This window comes from Diplotaxodon limnothrissa, linkage group LG2 (genome assembly GCF_057381915.1).
Source record: "Diplotaxodon limnothrissa isolate DT_005_m linkage group LG2, D_limnothrissa_male_GT1.1, whole genome shotgun sequence".
In the NCBI taxonomy this organism is placed as follows: domain Eukaryota; kingdom Metazoa; phylum Chordata; class Actinopteri; order Cichliformes; family Cichlidae; genus Diplotaxodon; species Diplotaxodon limnothrissa.
The window spans coordinates 24,623,851-24,644,991 of NC_140597.1; the positions used below are offsets into that span (position 1 = coordinate 24,623,851).

Sequence of the window (21,141 nt, forward strand, 5' to 3'; positions counted from 1 at the left end):
ACCGAGAGAGGAGATGAGTGCCAGGAATACAGTTGCTGCATCAAGCAGCACAGGTGTTATCAGAGCGCTTTACAGGAGATCCCGCCAAACAAAGTACTACTGTCATCTCTGCACAAGTAGCAGCATGGAAATCAACCCAAACAAATGTAATGAACGGTTCACAAAGTATTTAGCAGATTAGGTGGAAAAACTCTATGCATGATGGGGGCCCAAATCCAAAGCTCATTACATGTGGCACTGCATTAGGAGCTCACACGAGCCAGTATACAGCTCTATCCCTCAGCTCAAGTCTGATTTCTATCCCCTGCTACCCAGTGAATGAGGTAGAGAGCAATCACATCAGCCAGGCGTCGGGCATCTGCTATAAAAGCCTTTCTTTATTGTATATTTCCAGCATCATTCCAAACTGGCAGGACAGAGAGCTCTGATTAGCATCAAAGCCTTTGATTGCCCCACTCAACAATCAGCGCTGCTCTCCCGTATGATGCCTGCCGTGGTGCGAAACGAACAGTGTGTGCGTGTGCGAGAGGGCGCGTGCGACTGGTGAGAGAGGCGAGAAATTACGATAAATCGCGAACAAGTCAAAATGACCCCCCCCCACCATAATGCACGAACATACGTGCATTAGCATGTGTCAGCCCACGCCTTAATCTCTCGTGATGAACCTAAGTGGTCTTCTAATACGCCAGCCTTGAAGCCCATCTTTTGATGTTGCACATTGCAGCAGAATCCTCTGGTTTGAACATTTCACTCTGGCCCCACAAAAACGGGCTGCTTCTTTAAAGATACCGCTCTCTAAATATGATTAGCTGCAGAGGACATTGTAGCTCTCTCCACAGCTAATACATTTAGTATGGATCGTCTGAGGGGGTAAGGATACAGCTAGGAGAGAGATCAATATTCTAAGTCAGAGTCTGTCTGGAGAGGAGGAACCATGCTGGGAGATGGTTAACTGTTCTAAAGCAGCAAATGCTGTCTGGAAGCAACGAATGCCAGGAATCCCACGATATTGAACACGTCTTCAAAAGGTAATGCTTAATGCTCAAGCTGGGCGATAAGTTACGCTGAGTGTCTGCATCAAGCAAGGTGCTTGTTGAAGATTTGCTGTGGATATCTCCAAGGATGAGAGATTACATAAGGCAAATCTGGATGATTCCTTATATTCTATAGTGCACCACTTAAGACCAAAGCCCCATAAGGGCCTTGCCTCCGTAGGACTGATGTCAAAGTGGTGCTCTAAATAGAGAAAAGGGTGTCCTTTGAGATAGAGGGGAAAGGACCCAGATTTAAGTGGCTTCATTTGCATGCGTGAATCCCTCACTTGAGCCCATTTGAATCGTGCAGACCGGCCTCTGCAGACACACATGGACATGCACACAAACTTCCCAGCACACACACTTAGCATAGACACATTCTTCCCCTTCTTTTTTCCTAGCGTCAGAGGACATTAGCGCTGCATCTATTTCTGGAGTCCCATTAAGGCGGTAAAACATTTAAGATCCACACAGAGTGATTCCTACTGTCAGAATGACCCGTTCTTCCCCCATTTCTCCTGCTCGTGTTAAAGAAAAAAGAAAAAAAAAAGGCTGACGCGAAGCTTGTGACAGAAACATGTATTCGGTGCCGTTATGGATTCGGCTGAGCAGACTGGCACGCCGACTGGGTGGGGGGGAGAGGTAACGGAGGGTTCGGGGGGGAGAGGGGTGTATGCAGCAGTTTGCCCGCCAAATGGGTCCATTTTGCTGAAATGTGAAGCCTGCACTTTCCTGACACGCTATAATAATTCTATCAGTTGTGTGCGTGTGTGCGTTGCATGTGCGTGCGCGCCATGCATGAAGAGGAAATTGGTGGCATCTAAACAGGAAATATCCCCTTCCCTTCTCCTCTATAGATGTGACAGTCACAGTAAGAGCCAGCATCTCTTCCCACCATAACGCAGGATGGCATATGCCTTATAATGGAAATACTTTGTATCGGCTAGGGACAAACACACACTCACAAGAGCACACGAGTATTTAAATAGACACACACACATAGAAGGTAATGTGGTAAGAGTAGACAACCTTGTCTTCCTTCCATCTTAAATCTTTACATAAATAATTTCTTTGTCCGGTGAGGAGGAGATCCATAAAAGCAGCAATGTTGGGCTACTTTAATGTGAAATGACAAGCTTCTTTCAGAAGCCTAACAAACCTGAAACGTCAGTATTTCCAGGGGAATGTAGAACTAGCGGACTAGCTCTACTGTAATTTATATTATTCCAAACAACTCGAACACCCCCTCAACCAGTGTTTCACCCACCTCCTGATAGGCTGCACATATGCAGAAGCTATCAGAAGCTTTGTGCCCTTTCACAAGCAATTACATATCTGTGCATTGTGGCCTTGAAGTCCTGATAGGATTAATCATTCTATTAATCCTGCCTATGTAAGATACGTAGTTCTATCAATCTTAGTTTCAGATCCTACACAAGGGAAAATTACAAAGAAGAAATAAAATGCTCTGTTTTTTTAATGTCCACCTCGACTTTGCTCAGCTGCGCAAAATCGAGTTTTCTTGAACACCATCGACTTTTTAAATGATCATTTGATGTAAAAATAAGAAGAAATAACGAATTTGATATTCACAAAGACTTGTTGATTTTGTCTCTATATCATCTAGTACTTGCAAAGAGATAGATAATGCTTCTGAGGCTGTAGCTGTACTCTGTTTCTGATATGCACGAGCAAAAAAGAGCCTACATTAAATTTTCAGGATTTATAGCAGTACTAACAAATAAATAATTAAGCCAATGAAGCTTTTTATTAATGCTTGATTTGGCTGAACTTTAGATGCCCTTTATGTCATGGTCTCTATTCTATTCACTTTTGTTCTCACTGGAATATAATTAATACCTCAAGATAAGCTAAGCAGAACAAATCATTCTTTACCAAGCAAAAGAAGAAAGTTTATGTCTTCTGGTTTAATAATGCGCCAGTATTTTTTTCTTTGAGTGGATTTTGGCCAACATTCACACATACCTTGTTGTTTTTTGTCACATTTTCTAGTGGCTGTTCTCCACAATCAGAAAAGTTGAGTTCAAGAGAAGCTACCTTGGACAGAACCATTTTTAACTTCAAAGGTACAATTGTGGAGCCAGGTGATTGCAAAGACCTTTAAGAAAAAAATATCTACGTTTTCAGTGAAAAGGTCAAACGCACTGGAACATAAGAAAACACCGGGAAATAGAAAAATGTTGTAAAAGCACACAAAACACAACGAAAGACTGATAAAACTCACAAAACACAACAGAAGTGTTTTTAGGTGACAAGCTAACCGCAAAGTGACAAGCTAACCGTAAACAGCTAACCTTTATCTACAGTATTATGTGAATCATGTGACATGTGCTCCAATGAATCCCCCACTTCCTTTAAGTGTGTTTCAGTCCTTTGTATGGTTTGGTTTGACTTCCGCAGCTGTTCTGTCACATTAATATTTCCCCAAAGATGCTTCCTTTATGTTGTTGTGAGGTTTCATTTTATTGTACTTCCGTTGTGCCTTATTCAGCTTTGATTCTGTTGTGTCTCCTTTGGCAGCATTTTTATACTCGCTGGTGTTTCCTTTAGTCACGGTGCATTTGACCCCTCAGGGCCACCATAAACATCACGCTAGCTAAACATCTATAAAATCTGCATGATAGCCCTTTTCAACGGACACTTACCCCCCCTACGTTACAGTCCCTGCAACTGCTGACCTTGGGAGGGAGTAGACAAACTATTTGCTTCTCTTTTGTAAGAAGTTTTTCTTGCTTTAGAGCCCATTGCCATCATACAGGTGACCCGGGGCGGTTGTTGTTGCTGACAAGAACATGATCCCGCACTGGCTTCCCACCCACAAACACTGTCAGTTATGCTTGATGGCATGTTCAGCCAAGCCAGAAGCAATGCTGCCATGTCTTTGGGCAAGTGCTTTCAAGGTCCACAGCTGAGAGACACCGACAAAGCACAGGCAGTGCTTTTAAACCACTGTCAAACTACAGAGTACTCATTAATAATTGTATGACTCGTATACATCATGCGATACATATATTGGAAAATGCTGCTCTTACTTTAAACCAGCCTGGAACCACATTTCAATCTTTAACCGTCAGAAACTTGTTTATGGCGGATGAGTGTCGTGAGTGCTTTTTGTGGTAAAGAAATATGCTTTTCAGTGAAAAGACGAACCCCTCCTGTATGCCTCCATTTGAGTGCGTTTCGTGTTTTCATGTATCGACTGCGAAAGCGAATTTCCTCTCAGAGGATAATAAAGTTCCTGTCATCTTTACAGAGGTGCAGGGTTGTGCTGCCTTTGTCAATAATATCCGTGTAGATGTGTTTTCTCACTGCGCCTACTGCAGCACCGAGGACTAGTCAATATCCCACAATGCACCTCTGACCTGTGGGCAAACCTGCCTCGCTCTCCCTTTCAACTTCCGATGGAGATTGATTTTCAAGCAACTCCCACTCATATAAATGTGTCAATTGAGGAGAAATGAGAGGGGATGTATTTAAAGTGTAGACCAGGCTTTGAGCAGGAAAATACAGGGGAGCATTTCATCTGCCGCTAACCTGCAACCACGGCGAGCTAAAAGGCTTTGCATCATCCTGAAGGAAGCCACAGAGAAGAATCTGTTACCGATATTTTTGTTCTCCTGACCACAAAGTACAGTGTGGAAGTGCGAAGAGTGTTACACCATGGATGCATGATATGTGAGGCGCTATTCTAGGGTGAAAGTGTGTTTATGCTTGTATGTGTGTATTAGTGGGGTGAGGCAGAATCTAGGTCTGTGTGATGAATCTGTTTCAGTGGCAAGCAAGGTGCTGCTAGCAGCATGCCGTCTGTTAATTCACATTCGCCGCGGGTGGTTAGAGTCTGTGGCTGATGATACTGAGAGGTGTTGAGAAACGGAGGGAGAGAGGAAGAAGAGAGAGAGAAAGAGGCTTGACAAATGAACGAACACCATGTGCAGGTTGATCCCCAGATGTCATCTGTTGGCAAAACAAAACATATCTAGTCTAACTTCAACTGCGACTCCCTGGCTTTTATTTTATGTTGCTCCAAAACTACAAAGTGTATACTGTGGCATGAAAGAACCCACTTTACATAAGAAATACTTTAGCTCAACGAGCCGGAGTGTAGAGCTACTCGGTGCTTGTTTAAGTAAAATTAGCGGGAGCAGCTATCTCAGCTGGAGACGTTTTGATCTCTGAGCCATCGTGTCTTCATTAAAGTATTAACCGATGATTGCAGCACCACCAACCAGCCATATTTATTCCAGCGGCAATTATAGCCTGTGTTACATCCACGCAATCACGACCTTCATCTGTGAAAAAAACCAAAACCATACTGAGCTGCCTCTCATTCGCCGTGCAGTGGTCATGAGAACATTAATCCGTAGATTTTTCTCTCTCATATCTTCCCTCTACGCCTCTAGCCAAACATTAGAAGTGATTGTGTACCATCCTACATTCATTCCGTTAATGTAGCACACAACTGCGCGTCTCACCCACTTTCCTCCCTCACCTTTTTCTTTACATCCCCTCAGCTGAGCTGTCAGGGGAGATCCATTCAGCGGAGAAGGTCCACATGTAAACAGCTCTTGCGTAAGTCCTTCCTAATCGCGATCACACCAGGAACGAAAACGAGGGCTTTGAGAACGAGAAATTGCAATCAGACAAAACTAAGATTTATATTTAGTTGCTTTTTTGGGGTGGGGGTTGGAGCCTTTGTGTGGCACAGGTCAAGAATACGGTTCCAAATCTGGTTTTGTGATGGTTGCCATCTCTGTTTCCTGTCTCGCAAAGGAGGAAGAAAAGATACCGCGGCACCACCCGCATCACATAAATCAGCCAAGAGAGCATAATGGCGAGGATTTGACTGAGGGCAACCAGGGGGCGAGATTTAGCACTCGTTCATTCCTGCTCCCATCTATTTCCCTCACTCTGCCTGTGTGCCGACCCGTCTCTGGTGTTGACCCAAAAAGGAAAAAGAAGAAAAGCCTGTGTCCACCTATTGTCGGCTGCACAGCCCATTAAATCTCTCTCTCTCTCTCTTTCTCATTCTGCAGCTACGAGGGGGCTCAGCTCACACTTCCCCCGAGGTGATCATCTCTCAACACATCTCACAAACCGGACTCATTTTTTGCGCGTTCTCAAACTGTACGTGCATCCAGCCCAGCCGGGCTGCAGTCTTTCCCTTTTTTACTCCACCACAGACAGAAAAACAATAGATGAATGTACCTCGGATGTAACACCAGACCCTCGAGGGACGGAAAGAGACCTTAAGAGGAGAATATCTACTCTGTCTTTAAAAAAAAAAACACCCAAAAAAGACAGAGATGTACAAAAAGGAAAGTGGCTTATGATGCTCACCTTCATGCTTCATTTTATATCCTTCTCATCATTTTCCTCCAATTAACAAATTAAATCAAACCCCTCCCCCAAACAGCAGCCTTCCAATCATAATTTAGGCACTTTGAAGCTTTTGGAGTAGCAAGTCTTTATTAGGACTGATATTTAAAGAGACTTGATGCAATGTCTTTTAATCTCCTAAAACCAAAATACAAGCGCAAACGTCTTAGGTGAATGAATTATACATTGTTATCTGTCCTCAAATGTGCCTCAAACATTAACATATCCAGATGGCTTACAATCTACAACAAGGATTACCTCTGAAATACTGTCAGATCCTCGTCTCGTTTGCAATTATGAACAAATACAATCTACTGCTTTAACTTGAGTTGCTCGTGTAAATGCGGGATACTTTATCCAAACACGGGTAGTGCTGGCAGGGAAAAAGTAAACGAACCCCTCTTGCTAGTGCAGGATTATAAAGTGCATAGAAAAAGAGTTGCAGTACACAAACAGAAGCCCAGCTGACTAGCATGAAGTCCACTCATTCATGATATGCCTATACAGCCACTTCCTCCTCCTCATTTTCTTGAATTTGATTGCTACTTTGTTTTCTGCCTTCATTTTCCTAATGATTGCTTGCACAGGTGTGCACCGTGTACCTCAGCATTTAAAGCTGCCTTTACTAAAAATAGTCACAGCATGTATCCTTGCATATACCTCGCAGATTAATGCTGCTGTCAATCATGTTGCTCCCTTTTCTTTTTTTTTTAAATGTACAGATTTTTTTGCTTTTAGTCTTTTATGAAGAGTCTCTTACTGGGCAACATAAAGATGGGGATTACGTTCAAATCCTTGGAACCACTTGTGCAGTGGGTGTAGCTCTGGAGGTCGAGTTAGTCTACCTGTGGGAAGTGCCGTGGTTCATCCCTGGCTTCTCCAATCCGCCTGCCAAGTATCTTAGAAAAGCACTAGTCCGTTTACCATTTGGCATGGCTGCTTCTGGGTGTCTTAAAGACTATAAGTACAACGTCACCCTTTGGGCAACAGACAACATTGAGTTTAATTTAATTCATGTTTGTGCCTTGACATGGTGCCCAAAGAACGTTGGACACCAAACACATGCATCTTTCTTTTTGTCTTGCTTTAAGGAAGCCGGAGGTGTAGAGGTGATATAAATATCGTGACCACTGAGCGTGTGTCCTGTGTGGGAGCTTTATCAGTGCCATTATCTTTTTCATTAATTCACTGGGTGTACTTTATTTCTAGAATTTCTTGGAGTTAGGGATTTATGTTCTTGTGTTCTGGTTGACAAATGTTTCTCGTTGGGAGATAAATGTGAACAGAAATCCTATAAAAGGAGAGATGTGTGAGATCTATGGTTGCATATGTGCAATTATTCAGTGTTATAATATCCATTTTTTGTAGCGAAAGTATACGTCTTTCCACCTGGAGGCATCCCGTTAGGATCCAACAAGGTATAGAATGTGTTTCTTTAGACATCAGCGTTTACAGATGGTTGTTTGTTAATTTCTTGGATGTATTCAGTATACCGTGGGGCAGCACGGTGGCACGGTGGTTAGCACTGTTGCCGCACAGCAAGAAGGTCCTGAGTTCAATTCCACCATCAGGCCGGGGTCTTTCTGTGTGGAGTTTGCATGTTCTCCCCGTGTTTGCGTGGGTTCTCTCCGGGCACTCCGGCTTCCTCCCACCGTCCAAAGACATGCAGCTTGTGGGGATAGGTTCATTGGATAATCCAAATTGCCACTAGGTGTGAATGTGAGTGAAAAGGGGGTTATACAATTGATTGTGTGCCATTTCCTGCAATAGCAAAGCTACTTATAATCATGATGATTCATGTTGAGTTAATGTGCTGTTTGCACAGAGTCAGCCAAAGCATAAAATCTCAGTACGTTTCATGTAAAAGCTTGCTTGCATGTGCTCTTTCCATATCTCATTTTACCTCGTCTCTTCAGTGTTATGTGTACATGTGTAATACTGGCCACAGCAATTACTGAATATTATCCACATTGGCCAGACTCACTGCACCGGCTGGTGTTGATCTGATTCTGCTCGTACACACACAATGAAAAACAACAAAAAAACAAAAAACATCTGTTTGGAGCAAAATACACTTACACACAGACACGAATACAAAGTGAACACTCCCTTGGAAGCACACGTAGACAAGCACACGCTCACCCTACCCGCCACATACGCACACATATACACACATACAAACCCTATCTAAATGACATTGTGCATCTGTTTGGACAGCGCTAGCACATTCAGGTTTTGCAAAACACTGGCAAGAGCTCTGCATTGGCCACGAGAAGCTTTTCCTACTGCAGCAGGGTGACCGGGTGACCAAGCAGCCATCCAATTGTCTGCCTGCTTCATTCCACACACACACATGCACACACACATGCGCACACACCGTCACCTGCAGACTACGCAATGCAAATTCAGTCCCATCCCCTCCCCTGACACCAACAGTCTCTTTTTCCCCCAGTCACCCATAAAATGCTCATGCCTTTAGCTTTTAGAGGCATTCCAAAACATTTTAAGAAGCGATTTATTTAACAGCATGATTATCTATCTGGTGTTCGAGCGATCTATCAAGCTAAGCGACTGGGTGTGCTATTACCGCCCGCTCCCCCAGCACAGGTGGCAGCTGTTTAGAGGACAAGCAAATGAGAAGCCCCGCCCCACCCAAAAAACAGACTAATTCTTGACGTATGTGTGAAAGTTTTCAAACGTACAATCTTTGCCACAGTGTGGCAAATTTGATTTGGTGGTCAATCTAGCATTCTGTGGCGGCACGCACATCTCTAAAGGAGTTACTTTTAAAAAATACAGATATATATAAAAATAAAACAGCCTCCTTTGCATGTTGAAAGCCTGGGGGTAATCCCATGTGTCTTAAATATGAAGGTGACGGCTTCTGCCAATCTGTCATGTCTCATCATAGCAAATGTATCTCTTCAGGGACCGCCAGTTTAGCATTAAGCATGTACATACATCACATCAATGCCACGAGACGAAAGCGCCCCATTTGTGTTTCTGACAGCTTTGTAGGGCCTCAAGGTGTGTGTGTGTTTGCACACATACACTGTGTGCACAGACAGAAAGAGGTACAGTGTCAGAAACAGACGGGAAAACAAACAGCAACAGAAAAAAAAGGCGAGGGAGCGAGTAATAAGCCAAGGCCTGGAGGAGTTTTCAGTTATTTACATATGCAGATTCTGGTCACCCTAGATCCCTTCCCTCATCAAGAGCAAACCAATTAAAAATCTCTTCATTTAATGTTTACCTTAATTAACCGTAACAATTAATGGCTTTCCAAAGTCCTATTGTGGTTTTTTCAATTAAAAGCTGTCTGTGAAAAAGGTTGCAATCCAATCCTATAAATCATACAGACAATTCTCCTCCATCCCAGGGCTGAAGTGAATGAGTGAAATAGACTCATACATCACTACTTTTCTCAGTGTGGCTTAAGCTTCAACTCGCACCTTACTTTAAAAAAAAGAAAGTAAGAAAACAAATAAAAGTAATTTTTCCTCAGATGTAGACAGGTTGTGTTTTCATGTCACTGTGTTCCCTGGCATGCGCGTGCATGTCCGACCATTCAACACTCCTATTGGTCAGCAGATTGTTGGGTAAGACCCAGCGGACCATTAGTTGTCCGAAGCTGCCAGGGCCGAGCGCTGATAATGACAGGTGGTGCACAAACCCTGGAGGTCTGACAGGCTCAGGGCATCGTGCCACGTAACAACAGCCTTCACTACTGGCACCATAACTGTGATGGCAGCCTTTAACGCTGGCGCTGACGCAGCTATGGCAGAAGAATCCCTGGCAGTTTGAGGACTGATGCGACAGAGGAGCAGCCATTACTACAAGTGGTTAAACTAAAATGGCAGCAACTGGTAATGGTGGGAAAACCGGCGCGCCGTTATTGCTGTGACTGGCATTTGAATCCCCGTGCAGGCTCAGATAGCGATTCTGATCGTCAGACTAACAATGAATCTGTGCGTTCATTATTCAGACGAGCTTTTTTCTTTTTATTACAGGAGACTGCTTAGCGACAGGTTCGGTTCATCAACACCGAGGATGGCATTGTGCAGGACGTAAAAGTCCCCGTTCACTTGTTCTCCCTCTTTCTCAGTCATTGTTCATTTAGGCTTTCGAGCTAACCATTCACACGGGCGTCTGTGCTCATACAAGCGTTTGAGACATAAGAGACATCAAAAATATTTGATTTCTGTTTTTTCTTTTCATCTTTTTTCTGTTTCATCCTCCCATCCAACCACTGCCTTGTCAGTACAGTTCATGCTTTCTACCACACCTCCAAAATACATAGCCCACTGACCTCCGAGTGTGCATGTGTGCGTGTCCGTACAGGCACCTTTGTGTCCTCCACCCCCTCTCAGCCTCTCTTCCCTAGTGCAGAACACTCTGATTTGCACTAATCTCTCGGTACACTCTCGGGGCTATTGTTCCTTTCTGCTGCGAGCTTATTCATGTGCCACTCACTGCGCTCTCCTCTCATTTTAATACCAACAGCGCTGCGAGCTAAAAACAGGCTTTAAGACTGCTTATTTGACTGTTTATGTTAAAAAAAGAGAAAAAAGTGTGTCTGCCTCTCACCTCCTCTGCTCTGTAGGTGACTGCAGGATTCTCTACAATTTAGCCGCCTATTAAAATGGCTGGCCTCTGATGTTTCCATTGCAGTGTTTTTATGTATACAGCCTGTAGGCAGCCAGTGGACAGCTTGAGATGAAAGCTACGGCTGATGTTCTGATTTGATGACTGTTGCCATGGCAGTGGGATGATGATGGAGGAGGGGGTGAGGGAGAAAGAACAGAAAATTATCTCTCTCTCTCTCCCACCGCATCTGACTCTTTCTTTCTCTTCGTCTCATTTTCTCTCACTCACAAACACACATCCCTAACCCCGCATCAACCAGCTCTACAGTCCAGCAGGTCCTTCACTGGATCAGTGAGCTGTACGAGTCCATCATTAGGACAACAGGGTGGGGTCCGACATCCTGACAGCTTGTCAAGAACAGAGGCCTGCATGGCTAACTGCGTGATGAGACCACCATTAAAGAAGAGGAAAACCATACAACTGCACTGCTGCTACAACAAGGCACCTGGCGGATTCATGGTAACTCTTCAGCCTCTCCCGGATGGCTGAACGAGCAGTTCAATAAAAACGCTTTCTGGCTCCAGCGGATGTGTTTATAGCGTTTCCTCTGGCCAAGCGCAACACCAGGGTTAAGTTGATCATCTCTCACTCTGGTAAAATAGCCAGGGGAGCCCATGTACCTCTAGATCAACTCTACAACTTAAAGACCCTAAACGTTACAGCTTCGATGATCGATATGGCACTGAGCAATGTTCTTTACGAGCTAATAGACAAATCCATTCCTGCAAAACCCCTTGGGCCTCTGGAAGGCAAGAAGAGTGTTAAAGTACGTGGCTGTTTGCCTGATGTGTCCACTTAAACCTGCGCTTACACTCGCACACAAAACACACCAAAGAGGTCGGAGGAGAGAGCGGGATGGGGCTTGTGTGTCTCGTGCGTGTCCACATGTGCGGTTTCACCGGCACATCTGCAGACATCTCAGTTTCCGAGGGCATTGTCATTTCTGGATTCCCCTGAGGTTATCGAGGTCGTGGAGCTGCCAAGAGGAGATTTGTGTCTTGCAAGATCAGAAGGGGGGAAAACACACAAAATCCATTTCGTTCACATTGCTTAAACGCTCCTATCTGATACCCCTGGATAAGAGAGCTTACACGAGCCATGTGTAATTCCCTCACTATCTAATTAAAAGTCCAGATTGCCTAATAATTGTCAGAATTGCATCACACGGATCAGAATCCCATCTGAAATCTAACACCTGTTGCTGTTTCACTGAGTTCCATCAGCGCATAGAAATGGTAAGGAATGGTATTTCAAACATAGCTTTAACGCGCATCAAATGACTACTGTCAAAGAAAAAAAAAAACTCACCAGTGCCTTTTTTAACGATGGATCTTAGCGAGCCTCTCCGGCTCTCTCTCCACTCTCTGCTCTCCTGCTTTGTCTTTACCCGAGCCGTTCACGCTCTCATTAAACCGTGTGGTCAGTTTTTGTACTTCGCTCTCTCACCAGACGCCTTCCGTGCCCTCGCTAACCTTCCGCAATTTCTTACTTGAACACAGCTTGGTCAAACTTGACTGAAAAACTTTGGCACGTCATTATAAAAATAATGGACCGTGTTTACAAAGGCTATGAGGCTCCTCTATGACATTGTGCAGTCCCCTAGGCCCTCGAGCAACCTAGTTTATAGTCGGCTTGTAACATTTATGTTTAAGGTAACATTCATGCTTGTCTTATTTCAAGGCAAGGACAACAGCCACACTATGAAAAAATATATATATTTTAAATGACTTTATTTGAAGGTCTAAAAAGGAGCAATCTATTTTGGGGCAATATGCCTCATTTAGTGTTGGTAAGTATAAACCCTGCAGCATCTACTCTGTTACAGGGTAACTTCCACACTCTAATTCAAGGCAGAGAACATTAATACTGCTTATCGTTCATTTACTGAAAAAAAGAGCATATTAAGAGAAATGACAATTAGTGAGGATTGCCTTCTAGAGTCTTTCTCCAGTAATTATAGTGCACTTTGAATTAGCGGTAAGTTTGTAATGCAGATGGAAAGCGCCGCATTGAAATCATGCCTGAATTCTCACAAAGACGTGTGAGTGAAACTGCTGTCGTCTCGTGGTTTGTTTTTTTAAATTGCTTTACTGCTACAATTGCCAAATATTTTTCCACTCGTGAAAAAGCGTCACACTTAAGCAATTAATCTTTTCATAGTCACAAAAAACTGACTTTCAACGCTTGTTTGTAAAGTCTCCAAAAAGATTGGTTAGTCTAACCGACGACACACGTCCCAAATGTTTTCCATTTACAAAGATTTTTTTTGTTTTAAAAAAGGGATCAAATTCTAATTTTTGAGATGGAAAAATGATTAAATTGATGGCATTCTGCAATCCATCTTGGACAGTTCCTTGTTTGAAAAAAAAAAATTGAAACGTATTTTAAACACATCAACAAAGAAATTAGTACTTGAGGGAAAATTTGTCTGAGAAATGAGTGTGGGCAAATTGAATTCAAGACCCGCAAGCTGTCAAGTGTAAATAAATTCATGTCTGGTGAGAATGAACGAGGAGGGGCCTTGCATTTTTCTGTTCAGATTATGTTTGGGCGTTAGATCACATGATCAAAGGCTTTTAATATTCATTTATTGACACGATTCCTTTGAAAACTTCATCTAATACCAGGCTGCTAAGCAGTGACAAAAGATAACACCCAACACTGAATACAAATGTTCAATTAATTAACAATCAATTACACAATAAAGTCATCTTGTGATCGCTTGGCTTTTTGTCTTAATGTGTTTACAACGTCTGCAATGGGTCAGATCGGCAAATCTGGGACAACCTACCTCGACCCATGGGAACGACATCCACGCTGAGCCGTGTTTTCAGAGCACTGCTTTCATTAAGCCTGATTGGTAACTCGGAGACTGTAAATGTTTGAGGCAATTTGAAAACCCATTTTCTTCAAACCATTATCTGCAGAGTATGGCGGAAAGGGAACATTCAGACCTTTCTAGAGTATTAATTTAGCGCCGCGATCAGACAGTTTTAAGGGAGTTGTCAAGTTTTTAAAAAGTAATGGACATCCTGCAGCCAATCGGGATCAAGTGCTTACTCAGGCCCGGGTAATTACACAGATATTTGCATTTAGCACAGAAAGTTATCTAGTATAAAGAGCGATAGGGCCTTTCGCTGGACTCCTGTTTGCGGACGCCTTGGAACCCGTTCATCTCATGGACGATGGATGAAACGCGCAGTGATATAAAACCAGGAGGCTGTCTGATACACGTCAATGTGTCAATCTCAAAAGTAGCGGGGAGAAAGATAAGCCTAAAGAAGAGGGTGACGAGTAAAACTGTTCAACTGATGAAAAACAAGTCAAGTAATTAGCATCTCATTATATGACAGCGCTGTAACTCAGATTATATAGCTAATGTTTGTTTTTATGATTATTATTCCACGCTGCAGTAATTCAGAAGACTGACACCTCTCTCTCATCAGCCCTCTCTCGTCTGTGTCTCAGCATTTACTATAGGCCTCTGACCGTCACAAAGTAACTGAACACCAGAGTCAATGACCCTCGCCATCATAAACCTATTTATTAACCCGGTCTTTTTTACTCAATTTATACGCAAGCAGCAGTGTAAAAGGCAACAGTGTCTTTCTGAAGTCGTTTCAGCACAGCGGGGTTGCCAAAAAGTAGAGATGTTACTCATATGTACAGAATAGAGGAGCAACCTTTCATGGTTCAGTCTCAATTAGGGCTGCCACGATTAGTCGACTAGTCACGATTACGTCGACTATTAAAATCGTTGACGACAAATTTAATAGTCGACGCGTTGTTTGAAGCTTTGTAAGATCCCGAAAGACGCAGGAATAAGTAGTAGGATTTAAGAGTGTAATAATGGACTGAAACAGAAGATGGCAGCACTGCATGTATAAGGATGCCAGCTGCCGTTAAACCCAGAAGAAGAAGAAGCTGTGTCCCAGAATTCATAGCGCGGCCCAGCGCAGTTGTCAACAATGGCGGCAGCTAGTTAGTTTTAATATTACTCTTATTAGTCTTTTTGGGTCACAAAATAAAGTTTAACATATTTCCAGGCGAGAATGTAGCTGTGTAAACTTCAAATATCTGCTCAGTTTATCAAGACACCACATATTTTCAAAAGCGCTCGGACGTTTTCGGAGGCGTCTGTTACCCACTAGCTCGATAGCTAGCTGGGGGCAAGGCTCACTAGAGCCCGTGAGAACACCGGACTCCCAGCAAATAGTTTTCAAAGCCACCGCTGTCTTTCGCTACACATGTGATATAAGTCACTTAGATAACTTAAAAATGTTATTGTTTGGCTTTTTTTAGTATTTTATTTGTTCCTGAGTAAATCAGTTTGGCTGAGAAATAAAGTTATAGTTTTTACACAGCTGAATAAACATCAAGCAGACAGCTGATTATCAGAAGTGTGAGATGCTCCAGAATATACTCCAGTGTCCTGTTATATTTTAGATAGCAAGGAGCAGACGAGACTGAGTTTATTAAACTCCAACGAAACAATCTGCAGATTTCATTAAACTTTAATAAACTATCATCTTGTCTTTATTTTTAGTTAGCACATACCTTAAACACTTCAAGCTGTAAGCTAATGATATCTATATAAGAGCAGATGCATGCGGGCGCAATAAGCTGTACGTTTTACGTTCAATGGATCTGATTAGTCGACTAATTGCAAAAATAATCGGTGACTAGTCGACTATCAAAATAATCGTTTGTGGCAGCCCTAGTCTCAATAGAAGAAAAAAGGGCGGTAACCTGCTGGTGATTTGTAAAAAAAAAAATCGCAAGGTCACCTGGCGGGAGGCAACCTGTCTCTAAACAATTGCAGTGAACTGTTAACTGTTTGCTAACTGGTTTTATTTGGTTATAATCCTGTAAAACAGCAAGGTTGCTGAGCACCTTGTATCATTTTCACATTAAATCACTGCCCTGCAGCGACAATTTCACTGTTTTTGGAGGAGTTCTGCTTCAAATCTTTGAGGTTCTGCCAGGACTCTGAATCTGAATACTTAATGTGAATTTATGTGTTTGCAGACGGCAACAAACCTGCAATTGTTTGACAGTTTACCACAGATAATCACGTATTACCACAAACAGATTGCATGTAATTGCTACCTTAACCCCATTCAGTTGCAGACAGATGGCAGACTGACTGCGTTTGCTCTTTTATTGTCATCTATGTGCACCAAATAACCATTTCAAAAGCCAACAAGATCAAGAGGTCATTGAACACGGTTGCAATAATTTAGTTTGCGCTGTTGTCTCCAACACAGTTTTGTGACTGTAGCATTACACATAAAATAACAGTTAAACAAATACTATGTATCTTTCTCAATAAACTGATATTTTTACATCCCTGTTTTTATATGGATTAAACACAAAAGCGCAACTGGGTGGTGAGACTAGCTTCTTTCTGTGTTTCTCTACTCTTCAAAGAAATCAACTAATGGGTTTCCAGCTTAAGCTTCATAGTTAATGGCAGGTTTGAACTAGAGATGGCACGATACCACTTTTTTATGTCCGATACCGATATCATAAATTTGGATATCTGCCGATACCAATATGAATCCGATATAGTGTGTTTTTTTAATCAATAATAATAATAATATAATTTAATATATTGCTGCATTTTGTATAAGTTCATACTCAAGTTTAAATAAACAATAACACTAAAGCTATTCTGTTATACCTGTATGTAAAAAATATACTGCACCGAAAATATTTCATAGTTCAGCAAAACTGATCAATCTAATAAACTTAAACCTACTCAATCCTTCCTATTCTGGTATTTTAAAGAGTACTTAGCAGAAATATTAAGCAACCTAACTAATAGGGTTGCAAACTCCCAGCAAAAAGAAAAAGAAAAAGGGAACCACCCTCCACCTTATGATGCTTAATTGACGTAATCAACTTTAATTTGATGCAGTGTGGAAAAAAAAATGCGCAGAAATAAATTATTTTTCTACAATAATTAAATAGATTCAACATCTTTCTTCAACAGAATTGCAGACTGCACAGATGGTACCTTCCCAAAGGAAAAAGCAGTATAGCTTACTAGGGTATATTAGACTTAACAGTTACTATATACAGCAATGGACTTCTATACATTTTACATAAGATTAAAACTTTGGGTGTAAGATTCAGATAATTATTTATTAAAAGCTAGACATTTTAAATGAGAATAAGAAAGAAAAGTATGTCTTTGTGCCCCCCTTGTCCCTGTTCATGCCCTATCGGCCCCCCTGGCTAAACTTTGGTAGATCCGCCCCTGCACAGTTACCAGCCGTCAGCTACATAGAAAAAGATCCTGGTGTAGAAAGTAATATTAAATAAATTCTAACAACAGCTTATCAAGCTTAAACGTGCTGCTGTTGTTCAGCCGCTGGTTTCCTCTTTCTGGCGCAAAGTGGGCGATAAACAAACAAGAGAGACGGACTCGTGACAGAAAAGCCGATCAGCTGATCACTGATCAGTTTCATGATTGAAGTAGCAGCAAGAAGAGGGAGGGAGAGAAGAGGCGGTCGCTCCATATATCGGTTGTTAAGCTTAACGTGGGAATGCTTTACAAACATTCAGAGATGAACTTACACACTTGCTTTACTTCTCTCTGGGATAACTTCCTCGGAGATGAAATGCTGGTTTGGTAGCGAGGCTACAAATACACACAGCTGCTTTATCACGTGACCACACTGCTCCGACGTGCTACGGATATGGGCCGAGTTACGCAGTGTCACAAGTTCTGTGAGGTGCTTTTTTTGATATTTAATGGATCAGATTACATTTTTTATTTCTCTCCGATATCCAATCCAGTAATTTACATCAGTATCAGACCGATATGTAATATCTGTCTCAAGCCTCTGCTTTTTGGGGAAAAAAATATTTGTAATAGGTTAAACAGGATTTCTCCCGCACATGGGACTAAAGCTGCAGAATCTAGTCTATAAAAATTACAGAGCCCCTGAGACTAAGGAGGTGTGTGTGTGTGTTTCATTTGACCACAGTTCTGCCTGATTCACTTTGATTTCAAGTCCACAAAAATAGAACTAGTGAGCATGACTGGACTTAGTCTGTTGCTTACAGCTGAATGTGGGAGTCTTCCCTCTAGGTTTATTAATATTATAAATCCCTGCAGCTACAGAGGGAGGGCTGATATGTGCATCACCAAAGCCAAAGATTTGTTTTGTGCACATTTATGCATGCAGCACAACAGGGATGGCATTTTAAATTATTCATATATACTAGTGCTGTCAAAATTACCGCGTTAATTGTTAAGATCAACGCGAAATGTTTAATGCATTAAAAAAATTTAACGCTGATTTTGTTTTTTTTATTAATTTCCTGTAATCTAAGACCTTTAAATTCATGAGCACCTCTGGAGGAGGGGGCAACAGTGTGCTATGCTGGCGTTTGGCCTGACAGAAATGATTAGAAGAAGAAGAAGAAGTGACACCATGCTACTATCTAGCTAACACTAGCTAACACACGCAAGCATGGACGAGGGCGGACTTTTGGGTGGAAAGTTTCTCTTTAAGAAGTTGCCTGATGGCTTGTTGGACAAAACGAGAGTAAGATGCACAATTTGCAACGCTGAATTCAAGTACCACAGAAGCAGTTCATCACTGGCGTATCACCTGAGAGCAAAACACCCAACTGAATCCACCTCTACGGGACCTCGCCAGTCTACGCTTCAGGAGTATGGTGCTTGTGGACGAATAACAAAAAATGTGAGAGAAAAGGTAACCAATTCCTTGGTTGTTTGGATAGCTAAAAACTGCCGACCAGTTAGCATAGTAGAAGATGATGGACTGAGAGAAGTCATTCGTGCTGCATCAGGAGATGAGTGTTACAATCTGCCCTCGAGAGGAACCATTGTGTCGAGACTGCACACTTTGTATGGGGACCAGAGGGCTCAGCAGTCCAGCAAGCTTGTGCAAGTAAGGAATGTCGCTCTCACCGGAGACCACTGGACTTCGGTGAACAACGATAATTACTTAAAATATAAAGAATAAAAAAATGTAATTGGAGCCAGGCTATTAATAAAGTAATTGAGATTAATCGCAATTAATAACAGAAAATTGTGAGATTAGTTAGTTAATTTTTTTTAATCTATTGACAGCACTAATATATACACCTAAAAACATAAACAATGAAATGGATTTCTTAGCTTTGCTACACTTACACGAGCTGTCACACTCAGACTTACACAGTTTACAAGCTCAAGTCAAAAGATTTATTGCATGCTGGCCACCCGAAGCCTGAACTCCTTCAGTCAGTTTTACTGTCCAGTCCATTTATTCTGCAATACAACTATCGTCTTTCTGATGATTTGTTATCATGTTTTCTCACTAACCTGTAGTTGGTACACCTTCAGGTCACTCACTCCAGAGCATTCCCAGCCAGCTCCTTTTGGGATGAACTACTTTAGAATCAGTGTTCACTACCACTCCAGGTTTCCAAGTCTTATGTAATGCTTTCCCAGATAAAAGTATACTGCAGCCCATAATTTTAGACTGACACCTGGTTGTCCACATACTTTTGTCCATGTATTGTAAGTGGTGTACGTGTGTGTGCATCTCCCAGTAGTGAACTCCAGCTGAACTACACTTTCTTTCTACTGCCAATCTCCTCTGTTCTTGCGATGAACTGTCGTCAATTCGGGGTGTTGATGCTTTCCTGAGTTTGTCAGCAGGTCTGACTGGCGCTCGAAAATGCCTGCAGCCTTCCTCAAGGGAGGTGTCACAGTTGGACACACACACCCCACCACACAGCCTCCCACACACACACACGCAAACATGAAAGAGAATAAAGACAGACATCTGTACAAATGTGGCTTCACACACAAGCTGAATCTCCTTTTCTTTTACTCTTTCTTAATCTGTCGAGCCCTCTCTCTATTTTCTCACACCTACACACACCTACACACACACACACACACACACACACACACACACACACACACACACACACACACACACACACACACGGGGACTAAATTGACTTGTCAGCTTCAATCAGACCAGGAACAAAAGGATTCCTGCCAGTTTGAAGCTGACATCATTAATAGGTTTGGGGGGGGTGAGCTCTGAAGACAAAGGGAGTGCAAGGTCGGGCCGACTTAAAATGCACTTTCATTTTGGCAGGGACGTTAGCTTTTAGATTTCAGCCCCTTCACGCCAACATCTTTTTGCGAGTGCCTCTAACTTTCATTATCGCCCGGGAACAGAGGGGCGTGTGAGACTTTGTTGTGCTGATGGAGAGAAATGTGACATCCATAATACATTTCCTATTAGAGGATGCCACGCATGGACACACCTGGCCATGTCTCAGAGAGAGATGGACAGGAAGAGGATAAGAATAAATGGGCTGCTGCCGGTGGTGGAGAGGGAATAAGGTTGCAGAGTAAAAAGGATACGGACGCAGCAGAGGAGCATAGGTGTGAGTGAAAAGGGGGGAGAGCGTGTTCTTGAGAAAAGTTTGGAGAGAGAAACACAGGACATGCATTACATCATCATGTGACACATGAAATCCACACATAAACCGGCTTTCCTGGTGCACTGTAGCAGCAAAGCCCAACACTTTGAACATTTTAATCCTCCCCTCTTACGTCTGTGGCTTCATCCATCCTTATTCCCTGCTGTCTGCTTCATTCAAAGCTGCCTCCACCTTTTTTTCTTTTCTTTTTTTTTGCAGTTTTAATTCTGACCCCGGATAAAGACAGAGTCCCTCATCTGAAATGGTAATATCTTTGGACCATATGCACGCAGCCATCACAAATTGGTTACTGTGTACTGCTGCAAGCATTCCCACTCTCTCTCACCCTCATTTTCAGTGACGCTGACTTCCTGTCCAGTGCACCAGCTATTCCCAAGCATCCCAAAACCTTTCTAGCTCCTTTTTCGCTCTCTCCTCTGTCTTCCCAGTCTTTCACCATCTTTGTCTAGCACTCACTTGAAACTAGCGTCTCCTTCACCTGTTTGACCCTCAACCACTCATTCCCTTTTATTCTCATTCTAATTATACCATTACATTACCATTTCTATTCTCTCATTTGCATTTTTTGCTTGCCCCT

General features: G+C 42.5%; 1 protein-coding gene across 1 annotated transcript in view; it reads right to left on the bottom strand.

The window, feature by feature from the left end:
• The window catches only part of tenm1 (teneurin transmembrane protein 1), a 183,792-nt gene that overhangs the window by 157,594 nt on the left and 5,057 nt on the right, over positions 1–21,141 (bottom strand). The window lies entirely within an intron of this gene.